This window comes from Rhinolophus ferrumequinum, chromosome 10 (assembly GCF_004115265.2).
Source record: "Rhinolophus ferrumequinum isolate MPI-CBG mRhiFer1 chromosome 10, mRhiFer1_v1.p, whole genome shotgun sequence".
Classification (NCBI taxonomy): domain Eukaryota; kingdom Metazoa; phylum Chordata; class Mammalia; order Chiroptera; family Rhinolophidae; genus Rhinolophus; species Rhinolophus ferrumequinum.
In genome coordinates, this window is record NC_046293.1 from 77532972 (window position 1) to 77546101 (window position 13130).

Here is a 13130-nt window from a genome sequence, read left to right on the forward strand (position 1 = left end):
AACCCTGAGTCCTACCGCCATTTGCCAATGGTTTTATGAAGGTCCAGGGATAGGTGTGCTAAGCTTGCCTCTTAATGATGTCAAAGTAGGTTTTTCTTCGGAAAATTTAATCAGGAATGTAAAACGGTTGAGCTCTTTCTAGTCCAACCAAGGATGATTACATCCAGCCCCTCTGAAGGGAAAGGGAGCAAAGAATTTCACTCCTGAATGTGCACACTTGTGGGGCAAATAGCCTATGTCACAGTCTGCTCTTTACTAGCATGGAGAATAGTGTGTGGACAGAGTCCCAGAGAGCAATTTCCAGGCTCTCGGCCTTACCTGGAAAGGTGCTGGCTCGGATAGTAGATGGCCATCAGCTGTGATTGGTTGGCCATCAGTTGTAACCAGTCAGCCAATTAGCCACTGATATAACTGCCATGACTGCGTTGATTGGTTGGTTGGTTGGCAGGCAGAGAAGTGGACAGCAGATTGCGGATTTTGTGGATCCTACTTCCTGTGTGTGTCTCCCTCAGCCGCCAGAGAGACTGGGGTGCAGGAAGACCCCTTGTTGGGGTACTGGCGGATGTTTGCTCCCTGTGTCTCCAACCCCGCATGACAAATGGAAACAAGGTTAGAAGAATATATAACATCCATGTGAAAGAGTCACTGAGCTCTAGAGGGCAGAGGGAGCACTGAGGCTTTCTGATTCCAACAAGTGTTCCTGCTGGCTACCCTGAAGTCCTGGGGACTGTCATTCCTCTCCAGCTAGGAGATTGTCCTCAATCTGCTTGATGAATCTCATCCAGATTTCTGTCATACCGTCTCCTTTCAGGGTTTCTTGGACAAACTTGGCTTCCACAGCCATCTGCAGCATCTCCAAGGCTTCTCGCAACACCCCACACTAGAGATTAGAATCAATAAGGGATGAGTGGTTATCAGGAAGTTCCACAAAGTCCACCAAGGGGTTATTTTCCAATGTGAGGGAGACTTTATCACCAGCTGGACTCCAATTGGTGATGCTTGGAGTGATCCCCAAGTACAGTTTGAATGCCATCTCGGCAATAACATCTGCAGTTTCCCAAAAGTCGTGGCACCTCCTGACATTTGACGGTGCCAAGAAATCTTCTATCAGTTGGACTCCAATGTTATAGCCTATTTTGTCCAGCTGTTTATTCACATCTTCTTTATTTTCGTAGTCCTTGTAAAGTTGGGTGACCAGAGCCCCAAGGTGAAGAGCTCAGAGCTCATTTTCTTGCTCTTGGTGCCACGGTTTTTCTGACTCGACAGGGTGCCAGCCCCCCAACTGTGCCTTGCCACAGGCCCAGTCAGTGACCCCTTCGGACACAGCCAGTTCAGCTGCAACGCCTCAGGCTTCCAGATTGCACCCAATTTTAAATTCTCATGTAATATTCAACTGCATATTGATATCTTAACATTCTTTACATTAAAAAGCAACAATTTTATTCACAGTCTTTATTCTAGAAACCATGATACAATCCGGCAAGAGTTCATCTCAGGATATATTATATTCACTATAGCACACACACTGTTACATTAGGCACATAGAGCAGTCATTTTTTTTGCATGACAGGAAAATTAAAGTTTGCTCTGTAACACTCAACCGATCTCTAAAGCATTATTTTCTATTCCATTTGCCCGGTTTCTCATCTCTTCAGTTGTGTCAAGCAATTTTGAGAATTTCTTACATGTATAATTTAATATTGACCCATAAGTCATCTAACATTGAACACTTTAATCAGATATGCCCACGACTCAGTGTGAATGATTAATCCTCACATAGGCCTGGCATAAAATAGCCTCTAATTTATTTTATTCTATTTTATTTTTGTATTGAAACTGTGAAAATTGAGGGCATTTGTAGCAAGGACAGAAAAAGGAAAAAAAAATAGTACTTTAAGAAAATATATGTAATAAACCGGACCAAATTTAGTCAAATCAACTAATCATTTCAAAATAAGTAGAAACAATAAAAGCATCAACCACTTTATATTTTTGGGGAAACTATCTTCTCAAAGTTATATTATTTCTGAATTCTACAGAAGTTTCCAGAGTTACTCTATGAACTATTAAAGCAGAAATGTAGCTGTTAATACATTAAAACAAAAAACAAGGAGGGATTGGTGAAGTCCTTAACCAGATAATTTGGGCAAAGTTAGCTAAACAGAATTATATACTTTCAATTGTTGTTTTGGTAATGTAGCTTCTTTTCTTATAGTTAATATAATGTTTATCAGCACTGTAAATTCGGAGGATATTTGGCTCAGTTATCTACTGATTTACAATAAACCACCCCAAAACTTTGAATCTATGAATTTTTGAGCAGTTCAGCTCATCTGGAACAGGCTCCACTGATCTCTGGGCTCGCTCATGCTTCTCTCATTAGTGGGCAGCTCAGCCAGGAACTGGATGGTCTAGTGTCCTCAGCTGGGACAACTTAACTGTGTCTCATATGGCCTTGAATCCTCCAACAGGCTAGCCTGAACTTGTTGTCTAGCAGAGACAGATTGCATTAGAGAGAGAAGTAAAGCATGCTAAGCCTTCTGGACCTACACTTAAAAATGGCAAAACATCACTTCCGCTGTATTCTATTGGCCATAGCAAGTCATAAGTGCAGCACAGATTCAAGAAATAGAGACAAATATCCCACCTCTTGATGAAAACAACACTTGATAAGAGTTAAATTACAAAGGATGTATATACAGAGAGGAATGGAGTATGGGGACAAATACTGTAACCAATGTACTGTAGAATTTGACCAGAGAACACTTTTTTTCACAGAATGTCTTCTAACATTGAATTTGTAGCTCACGTTTTAGAATGCTAATGTATAAGGATTTTATCCATTCAGCTTATGCGACAAATATTAATTGAGCACTACTTGTGTCCAGTTGACAACTAACCTTTTGGAACACAAGGTGAATTGAAAATATGTTTTCTGTCTTCAAGATAAGTGGGTATTTCCAATGCTAACCCAAACTAAAATGTAAAACAGCACAATTCAGTACAGCTTTAGTTGGCTTCCCAGGTAGACGGAGTAAGCTGTTACATGAGTGTTTTATAATAAACCATGTTTTATGTTCTTTCCACTCCTGTGTTCCTCTTCCATGGTGATGCTGAGCTTGGCCATGTGGTTTTTCATACCAATGGGACATTAGTAAGCGTGATGCAAACAGAGGGATACATTGATTTAATCATTACAACAACCCCTATGAAGCAGAAACCCTTATGATCCTGACTCTACGAATGCAAAGATAGAGCTTCAAACAGGTTAAATAATTGGCTCAAGAGGTACCCCTAACAAATGATGAAGCTGGGATGCAAGGTAGGTACTGAAACTCCAGAAATTGCAGTCTTATTAGTGTCCTCTAAACCACTCTGGATTATGTAACTTCCAATTCTTTCTGTCAAAATTGTAGCCTATGAAAATTATTGCCTGAGAGTCTATTCTTTCAACATCTTTATCTTTGCAGAGAAGAAAGAGAAGGAAAGCAATAGAGTGAGAAAGAATCAAGGGGAATGTTCCGATTGGTGACAGTGATAGGAGAAAGTCCAAAGAGATACATAAATGCCTGCAGCAAGGACCTGGGCTGTTTTCTTTTAGGAACTGTGGATACAGGAGTGGAAAAGACTAACACTGAGAAGTCCCCTGCCTGTGTGGAGTTTGATTTGATTCCAGAGGAGTCACACAATGAAATGATGACAAAATTAAAGAATCAATATAAGTTAGATGAGTAATCCGAAGTAGATAGACCAGGTGAAGGGAATCAAAATATGCTACCTCAAAATATGCCACTTTGGAATATTGATTATTTTGAGCTGAAGGCAATTCAGAAACAGCAGGTTCAGAAAAAGCTTTCTATCTTCTCCCTGTTTGCCTAGAAGCAGGACATAAATTTCCATGGAGAAAGGTACCCTCCCTGTCCCCAGAGAAGAGAGCACTCTATCACCGCAGACAAAGAGTCGATGCCAAGTGAATCTGCATAAATGGACCTTACTGAAATGATCTTTTTCTTCCATTAGTTTCCTCCATATATTTCCTAGTTACTTTCCCACAATTTATTGGCCCTACAAGCCCAAACCCTCTTTCCTTTGTCTAGTCACTTCTCTATAATTTAGCACCCTCTGTTAAAATGGTGCATATGCCCCCAGTCTAACCACTTCCTTGGGTTTTTTACTTCTTTTTGGTGAAGGCCGCTGGAACTATACAATTTAATACATATCTTAATAAAAGTATATGTCTTTTCCCTATCGACTTGTCTTATTTCAGTTTAATTTGCAGGCGCCAGCCACTCAACCTGACGTGATAGAAGAAAAGGCCTTCCTCCCCTACAGGGTAATGACATGGAAAGGTCCGTGGCATGTTATTTTGGAGACTGTGCCAGGGAAGACCTCTGAGTAAACACCGTTCTCATTAAGACTTGAGTGACTAGAAAGGTGTGTTATAGGTAGAGGGAGCAGCAGTAGCCATGGCCTGAGGTGAAAAGAATGATGGACTGTTCAAGGCACAATAACAACCAGGAGACCAATACAGGCAGAGCACCACGAGCAATGGGGAGAGATGAAGGAGATTAGCTTATAGAAGAAGATGGAGGCAGGATCCTGGATGGATTTGTATTCCTAGCTAAGGAAATTGGAGTTTAGTAATTGAAATATAACCACTGAACAACTTGAAGCAGGGGATTGATGCCATTTGATTTATGTTCCTAGAATATTTTGTCATTCATTCACAGAAAGCATCATACATATCCCTCTGTGACAGAAATGCAAGCCAAGATATGGAATTGTGTTATCTATTTCGCTCAGTGAGGAAAGGAAGCCTCGCCTTTCTGAAACTGATTCACCCGTCCAGCAAGACAATATAGAACACATTTTCTGCAGCCTGTTAGACCTTCAACTGCCCCTGAAACTTAATGTGAATAAAACTTGAACTTGTTCTCTTTTTGTAGTGTTTTTCATTTTGTTCAAAACCATGCCTCAAACATGATTTAGCCTTAATGATTTTAAAATGTAACAAGAAGTGTAGTAAATGTGTACATTATACTTGAGATATTTGTATTAGCAAACAGTAAATATTTGTACCATTATAGAGTAGTAGTTGTTTTATCTTTTTTTAAGATGTGATTCTGAAGGTTGCATTTATAACAGATTGAAGCAATTAGAATAAAGATAAACATCATAAACTCCTAAGGATTTTACTAAATCTCTATAGCCTTCTAAGTACTTTAGTTCTGTTTTGCTTGCCAATTAGCATGCAGTGGGGATCGAAAATGAGGGCCTGTTCGCTGGTTCACTATAGTCTCTCCAAAGCTGCTGCAAGAATTGAATATTTCAGAAGCAAACCAGACTTGCTTTCAGTTAATTTTCTTGTAATGGTCTTGCCTGAGGGGCTGGTTAGAGGTGTGCCACAAATGTTTGATTTTAATGCTAAAGAGAAGTTAAACGATTTGCCCAAGGTCATTAATTATCACTATAAGAACTGAGGAAAAATTCCAACTCTTACATTGTTTTACAAGAACTGAGAAAATAATTCCAGCTCTTTACATCATTCATTGCATCAATGATTTATATCATTTTGTTGTAAAGCTGTGAAAAGTGTAACATAACTTCCTGATGGCTAACTGAATTTTTCATGTTTTACATGATTTGTCCCATGCAAATTTTGGCGTGTCATCCAGTGTAGTGTACTGGAAAGACCCAAAAGGTTGGGATAAATAATCAGGAGACAGGTTATAATTTCAGCTACACTTACTGGTTCTTCCAGTTACTATCGCTGCAGAACATATCATCCCATCATTTAGTGACTTAAAACAACAACAATCATTGTATTATTATCACTCCCAGTTCTGGAGGTTGATAGGGCTCTCATTTGGAATTTCTCATAAAATTGCTTTCAGATGATAGCTGAGAGTGAAGTTATCTCAAATGCTTCGTCCCTCAAGAGTCTTTTGATTGAGGCTAGCTGTTGACCATACCGCCTACAGAAGGCCTTTTTCACAACTCTTGAGCTTCCTCACAGCATGGTAGCTGAGTTCCAAGCATTGGTAAGAAGGGATATTACCTTTTCTTATCTAACTTCAGACATCGCATTGCTTCAATTTCACTATAGCTAAGGACCTTCCTAGATGCAGGGGCAGAGAACACAGACCCTTGCTGCTCTTAATAACAAAAATGTCAATGTCCCCGTGTAAGAAGGGCATGCGGACCAGGTTACAGTCATCTTGGAAAATACAATCTGCCAGACTAGCTAGGCTATTTTAATCATGTTTCTGAATCCCTCTGCGCTTTCATTCTTTCAGCTACAAAATGGAAATATTAACTGCTGGACTTATTTCACACTGGGGTTATAAAAGTCAGATATTAGGATATGTAAGAAGAGATGTAATATATTTTCCAACACAATATAAACAAAAGTTGTTATTAGGATATACATATTCTCTAACGTGACAGGGAACGAGGAGATAGACTGAGATCTTAGGGTTCAACAATTTGTGTAGAGTTCTTACTTTCTAAATTGCCCATATGTGGTATGCAATGGAATTAACTCATTATTAAAACAAAAAGAATCAAGCTGTATAAAATGCATTCCAAAAAGTCTTTATTCTTTACAGATTGGAAAACAAATTGTCATAAAAATGAAAATATTTTATTTATGATAAGATAATGATTCAGTATGCTGTGCAATTGTCAAACTATGGGCATCTTTAAATTTTAATTTTTCTAATGAAATGCTTGGTGCTTTTGTATAAAACTTCTCAATGCTTCAGTTTTCTTTGTTAGTAAAATCAAAATACTAGTATTTTGTCATAAATATAGTGTTAAATTATCAATTGGAATAAATTATAATTGTAAAAATAAGTAGTAAAAATAACGTGGTGTAGAAATAAAGTTGGAATTTGGTTCTGAGTTAGGCTTGATCAGGCCACGTAGAAAGCATGAAACAATGACCCAATTTTCCCCCAGGATATCTTAGTCCTTTAATAGTATCACGGGTTTTATATTTGGCTTTTTTTCTATGCCTTTGAATTCTGATGATAATCCTATTTAATCATGGCTTTCACTAAAGATGCATTTTAATGATTCAAATGCAAAAAAAAATGTGACAGATGCTATTTAACTAAAACCCAGAGAGTAGGATCATGGATCAACATGAATGTGCATATTTAAGAAAAATAAATCAAAAACTGTATAATTTAGTAATGCATCACCATTGCTTTAGCAAACAGTGAAAGAAAAGAATAATGTTCAAAACAAAAATTCAAACAATTATGATTTAAAAAAAAAATTTGGCTGAGGTATAAAGTGATTCATTTTTAAATTATGTCTCAATTAGTAAACACAATTCATTCTAAAATAAGGAGATTGATTGACTATATATCTCATTACTGGCATCCATTGAAATTTATACAAACAATACTAACTTTAGAGATTTTAGGGAATAGAAGTGATAGAGTTGAGTGTAATTGAAGGCAGCAATTTTCATAGCCATCTCAAGATATCACCCGTCACCAACAGTGGTTAATATGAGAAATATTTGCTGGGCACCATAGTTCTATGCACATGGTGTGTTTCTTGGATCTAAGAAAACAAACATGAAGGAGACATAAATATTATCCTCAAAGGCCTTATGCTGTAGTGTGGAAAGTTAAATCTTCCAACAAAGCAATGAGATAAATTTCTATAAAGAAAGAATATATAACGTAATTGAATTGCACAGTTATGTATTAGATGTTTGTCTGCCTATGGTAGAGACTAGTTTACTGTTTATCCAACCAGCTTCATATTCTTCTTGGGCACACAGATACCCACATTTTTCACAGCCCCATTTGCAGTTGAATGTGACCACATGTCTGAGATTTAGCTAATGGAATAATAGTGAGTGTGAAACGTGCCCCTTTTAGGACAAGGTCATGCATCTTTCCACTGCCATCATTCATGGTCTTTACCCATGCACCTCTCTGATACAGAAAAACAATGTAACCTCCAAAGGTATGTAGGTGTAGATGATACAAATCCAATTTTAACATTCTCCTCAACTTAATTAAAATTTTAGACAAGTTTATTCTTAACTATAGACTCTTGACCTCCCCTTTCTTAGAGCATTTACTTTAGAATAATTGTAATGATAAATTCTCCCTCTGCCTCTTTCAGACGCAAATCTTCTACAACCCAGGAATTGTTCCTCAGGTGCCCGAGAGCCATTCCTTTGAAATAAAATTATCAAGAGAAACAGGGCCTCTATCTCCCAGTCTCTGTAAGAGAGCAGAAGCCTAACTTTCATAAGCATCAATTAGCAAACATAGATGGTCTACACATTGACCACATTGCCTAATGTTCTCCATGGAGTTGAGTTCAATCTCTCTCCCCTGCTGCAGTGGTCTTGACACTTATTAGAGCAATAAGTGTCATTTTTCTTCACCCTACAGTGCAACAGCTTTATAAAGTGCTGTTAATTTTGGAATGGGCTTCAGTGTCCTGAGCTTTGAGGAATACTATGATGTTATGCTATTAAGGAAAAATAGACTTACTTAGTAGCTAATTTATTTTTAAATACAGCTAAAATAAAACTAAATAGGCAACAAGATGATGTTTAGTGCTAAGGTTCCAAAGACAAGCAGATTGGTTTCAAATTCAGTTTCTGCCACTTACAAGCCTATGACTTTGGTCAGGCTGTTAAACTCCTGAAGCCTGAGTTTTTTCACCTTTAAAAATCATATAATCATAATACCTGCCACAGCCTACTTATGTGGGGGTTTTATTAAATAATGAATATAAAGTGCTTATACAGGACACATTACTTTTAAAATAAATGATTACAACCCTTATTGGAACATTAATATAATAGAGCAAGAGTAAGAAATAGGGAAACAAAGTATTGTGGAGAGCATTTTAAACACAATGCAAAATTGTTTCCTTTCTCCTAAATAATATGGTCTAATTTATAACACTACACTATTAACTGACTCATGACAAGAGAATTTGTTATTAATTGTGAAGATCTGCTCAAATTACCCACAAGAGGAACACTCTTTTCTACACGCTTTACTTTCTTACACATATTCCCCAGGAGGAAAGCTTTTCCCTTCTCTTCTAGGTTCTTTGGCTAGTCTAATAATTAAATTGACATAATACAGATTAACATGAGACAAGCATTTAATTTCATACATATGGGAGCTCATAGAAATATGAGACCTACAGAAGTGAATAAGGCAGGCAACTTTTATATCTTTTACACAAAGAACAATACATTTGTGAAGAACTGACTTAACAAATCGGTTCGGTCTTAGGGTAGCTAATTAGTGAAGAAGTAACAAGGTCTCTTTATACAGCCTGCTCAGCCCTGAATTCCTGTCTCTGGAGATAAGGATGCCTTCCATCCTCCTGGTACTGGGAAAGTACCTTCACATGGGAGATTTATTTCCTGTTTTCAGGGGAACAAAGCAGGGTCAGAGTGCCCTTTTTGCACCTGCTGTTTCTTAACTAACTCCAACTCAAATAGCTAATATGCCAAAGTGGAATATTTAGGGGTGGCATATTCTGCCCCTCTTTACCCCTAATTCACAGATAGTAATCACCCCCCCTTCAATGTACTTTCTTAGTGTGTAGCTAATGATTGCAACAAGAGAAATAGATTCAGCAACATAATATTACGGTGATATCTCCCAGCAAAGAATGAGTATTATTTTGATAGCAATTTCACTAGTGACTGATCATTTATTCCTGGTGACACTAGAAATGCAAAGCCATAACAGCTACCAGTTAAGTGGAAAGATTAGGGGAACATATGTTCAATAAATAGTTTACTATAGAAAGATACAACTGAGTCCTCATTCGATTGTATACTTTCTCCTCTATATACCGTATTTCCCCGAAAATAAGACCAGGTCTTATATTAATTTTTGCTCCAAAAGACGCATTAGGGCTACTTTCAGGGGATGTCTTAGTTTTTCAGGTATAACAACCTACATTTATTCATTTATTCATGTACAAAAATCTACATTTATTCAAATACAGTTGTGTCATCTTCTTCTGGAACATCATCATAACTCTCCAAACCCTGAATTCCAGCTTGAATTTCTTGCGACTCCATTTCCTGTAGAACCATTGGCCCCAATGTCTCATGTCCAGCAATAGAGCTCTCCTTAAATGAGCACGTCTTGTCCATGTAACCTGCTCGTAGTGCATCGGCAACAGAGCTGTCAGGGACTTTATGCCATGAATTCTTGCACTCAAGTCACATGACCTCTTGCAGGTTAGGCTTCACAAAGTTTACACACTGATTTCTTTCCATTCTATTTTCAGTGTGCAAATGGTCCTTGAATGGCTTGTGCAAGATTTCCATGTGCAAATGGTCCTTGAATGGCTTGTTTATTGCAATATCAAGAGTCTGGAGATAGGCAGTGATTCCTGCGGGAATCATTATTCGATCTATTCTTCTCTCTGCAAGGAAGTTCTTCATGTGTTTAGCAGAGTGAGTGCTGGCTGAATCCCAGACTAGCAAAACTTTGGCCACGTCGCAAAACAAGTGGCAGCATTAAATCGACCCACTTCTTTATAACTGCTTGAGTGTACCAAGCTTTTTCGGTTTCAAGAACATAAATGGCTGAAATACATTCAACCTTATCTTTCTTGCCCTTAGTGATGATTAGAGGTGGGGCTTTCTTTCCATCCAGACAAACTGCCAAAACACAGGTAACACATCACTATTGTAATGAGTGGAGGGGATGTAGATTGACGAGGCACCCGCTGATCAATTGTCATTTGAGATACTTGGTCCATAAACACTGCAGTTTCATCCATAGCAATCATGTTGGAGAGTTGGTATTTAGAAAAGTCGATGCCATCAACAAAGGACTTGACTGCAAGTGCACGTTTAATAACTTCAGTATCTTCCAGGTTGAACTGTGTTGTTCATCGTCTTAGAGACAGTTTATATCGCTGAAGGAAGCCATCCAGCCAGTGTAGTGATGTTTTGAATTCTTCTGGTGATATTTCTAACTGTGGTGCCATTGCAAGGGCAAATGCTTGAATATCCACCCTGCGCACAACCAAAGCCTTTGCTCTCCTGTCAGCAATCCACTCACAGATGATGTCTTCCAGCTCAGGAAATAATGGTTGCTGACATGATCCACACTTGCACTTCTTAGCATTTCCCTCGTCCACCAGTTGACTGAGGTTATCATACTCTGCTCGCCATTTTCGGACTATTTGGAGATCCAACCTCTTCTCTTTGCAGAAATCCGTAAGATTCTTGCCCCAGGAGTCCTCCACAATTCCTTTCTTGTACTTGACAGAATAGCTCTTTCTTTTTGCCGTCATCTTGTCTGGGGGTCAAAATATTATTCCCTGCAAATCTACCATTAAATCAAGTGTTAACTGAAGACTTACAAGACAGGAGCGGCAACAAAAATGATGACAGTTAAGAATGATGGTCATCACAAAAGCGATGAAAAATTGCCAGCACCAAAATTAAAAAAACATTTCTTTATTTTACATGAGTGCATTAAGTATGTCCATTACAACACACGATGTATTGAATTATGAAGATTCATATTAGACACAACCACGTCCATTGGTTATCAAGTGCACATGTTATTCGTGAGTTGTGTCTGTATTCCAATTGGTCATTCGGCAATAAGTCACGAGTTCATCTGTTTACAAAGGCGTTTGCCTCTTGTCCAAAGATTTCTGCTTGGGTATTTACAAATACTCAATTATAATTTATGTTATCATTTATTTTAAGTATTAATGTCAATAATATTTATTTATATTTAATGACATTTTAATGTTATTATTTTATAATTCAATATGTCCATTGTGTATTGCAATGGACACACTAACTGCATCTGTCTGGCTACCGATCTTAACTGGGGCTTATTTTTGGGGTAGCGCTTATATTACGAGCATCCTGAAAAAACACGCCAGGGCTTATTTTCCAGTTAGGTCTTATTTTCGGGGAAATACGGTATTGTAGCTTTATTGATTCAAGAAGCTACATTGATTAAATAAAAATAACTAAACACAACTTCTCCCGCTTACATATTAGTAGTCAAAGAAAATTCTCTTTGAAGCACGTAAGGAGATTAGTTTATACAGATGCAAGGTATTAACAGGGCTTTAAGACAAATGTGTTAGTTAATACTAAATGCGGGGAAATGGAGAGAGAATGAGGAGTGTGATCAGTCAACAAATGTAAGAAGTAAAAGGAAAGTCATATTAGAGCAGTGACTGTCCATTCATTGTCCAGCTTTTTGATCCCTAAAACTAGCTACAGAGAATTTAATGGAAAAACCCGACAGAGACGGAGGTGTGGAGTTCGTGCCATAACTAATATGGAAATGAACAGAATAAGAGAGTGTTACAGGCTGAACTGTGTCGTGCCCCACTAGGAAACCACTATCATGAAGTTCTAACTCCCAGTACCTGAGAATATAACCACATTTGGAGATAAGGTCTTTCAAGAGGTAATTAAGTTAAATGAGGTCTTTAGGTTGGGTCCTAATCCAATATGACTGGTGTCTATATAAGAAGAGGAAATTTAGATACAGACATGAACACCCCCCGATGAAAGACCATGTGAAAACGGCAAAAGATGACCATCCATCTGCAAGCTAAGGAGAGAGAGGCTTCAGAAGAAATCAGTCCTGCGATCCAAGATACATTGATCTCAGACATCTAGCCTACAGAACTCTGAGAAAATAAATGTTTAAGCCATTCAGTCTGTGGCACTTTGTTATGGCCTGTAATGCCATCCCTAAATATGCTGCACCCTCTTTCAAATAAACTCCTAAGCCTCTTTTTTCTTCAGTGCAGTTGCCTTTTGTCCTGTCCTGCACCTGCTGATTGTTTTGGGAGTGTATGCCTTTTCTTTATTTTATTAAATCCACTGCTTCCTTGGTTTTGTTTGCATAGCTTCATTTGGTATATCCTGGAATTCCTTCCCATGACGTTTTCCAAGAACCCGTTCTCTGGCAGCATATCAAAATATTAACAGCTGTTTGTTCTTCTTTTTCTTTTTCAACTTCTCTGCCACCCTTACTTCTTGCTGCCAAAATAGGTAGGCAGGATTTGAAAGTCCAGTGGTTTTTGGTGGAATACAATTCTTCAGAAGTTCAGTGATATTATATTATAGA

General features: G+C 38.0%; 1 pseudogene; it reads right to left on the reverse strand.

The window, feature by feature from the left end:
* Nucleotides 1–730: 730 nt before the first annotated feature.
* Nucleotides 731–11194, reverse strand: LOC117028861 (trafficking protein particle complex subunit 3-like; annotated as a pseudogene).
* Nucleotides 11195–13130: the final 1936 nt, after the last annotated feature.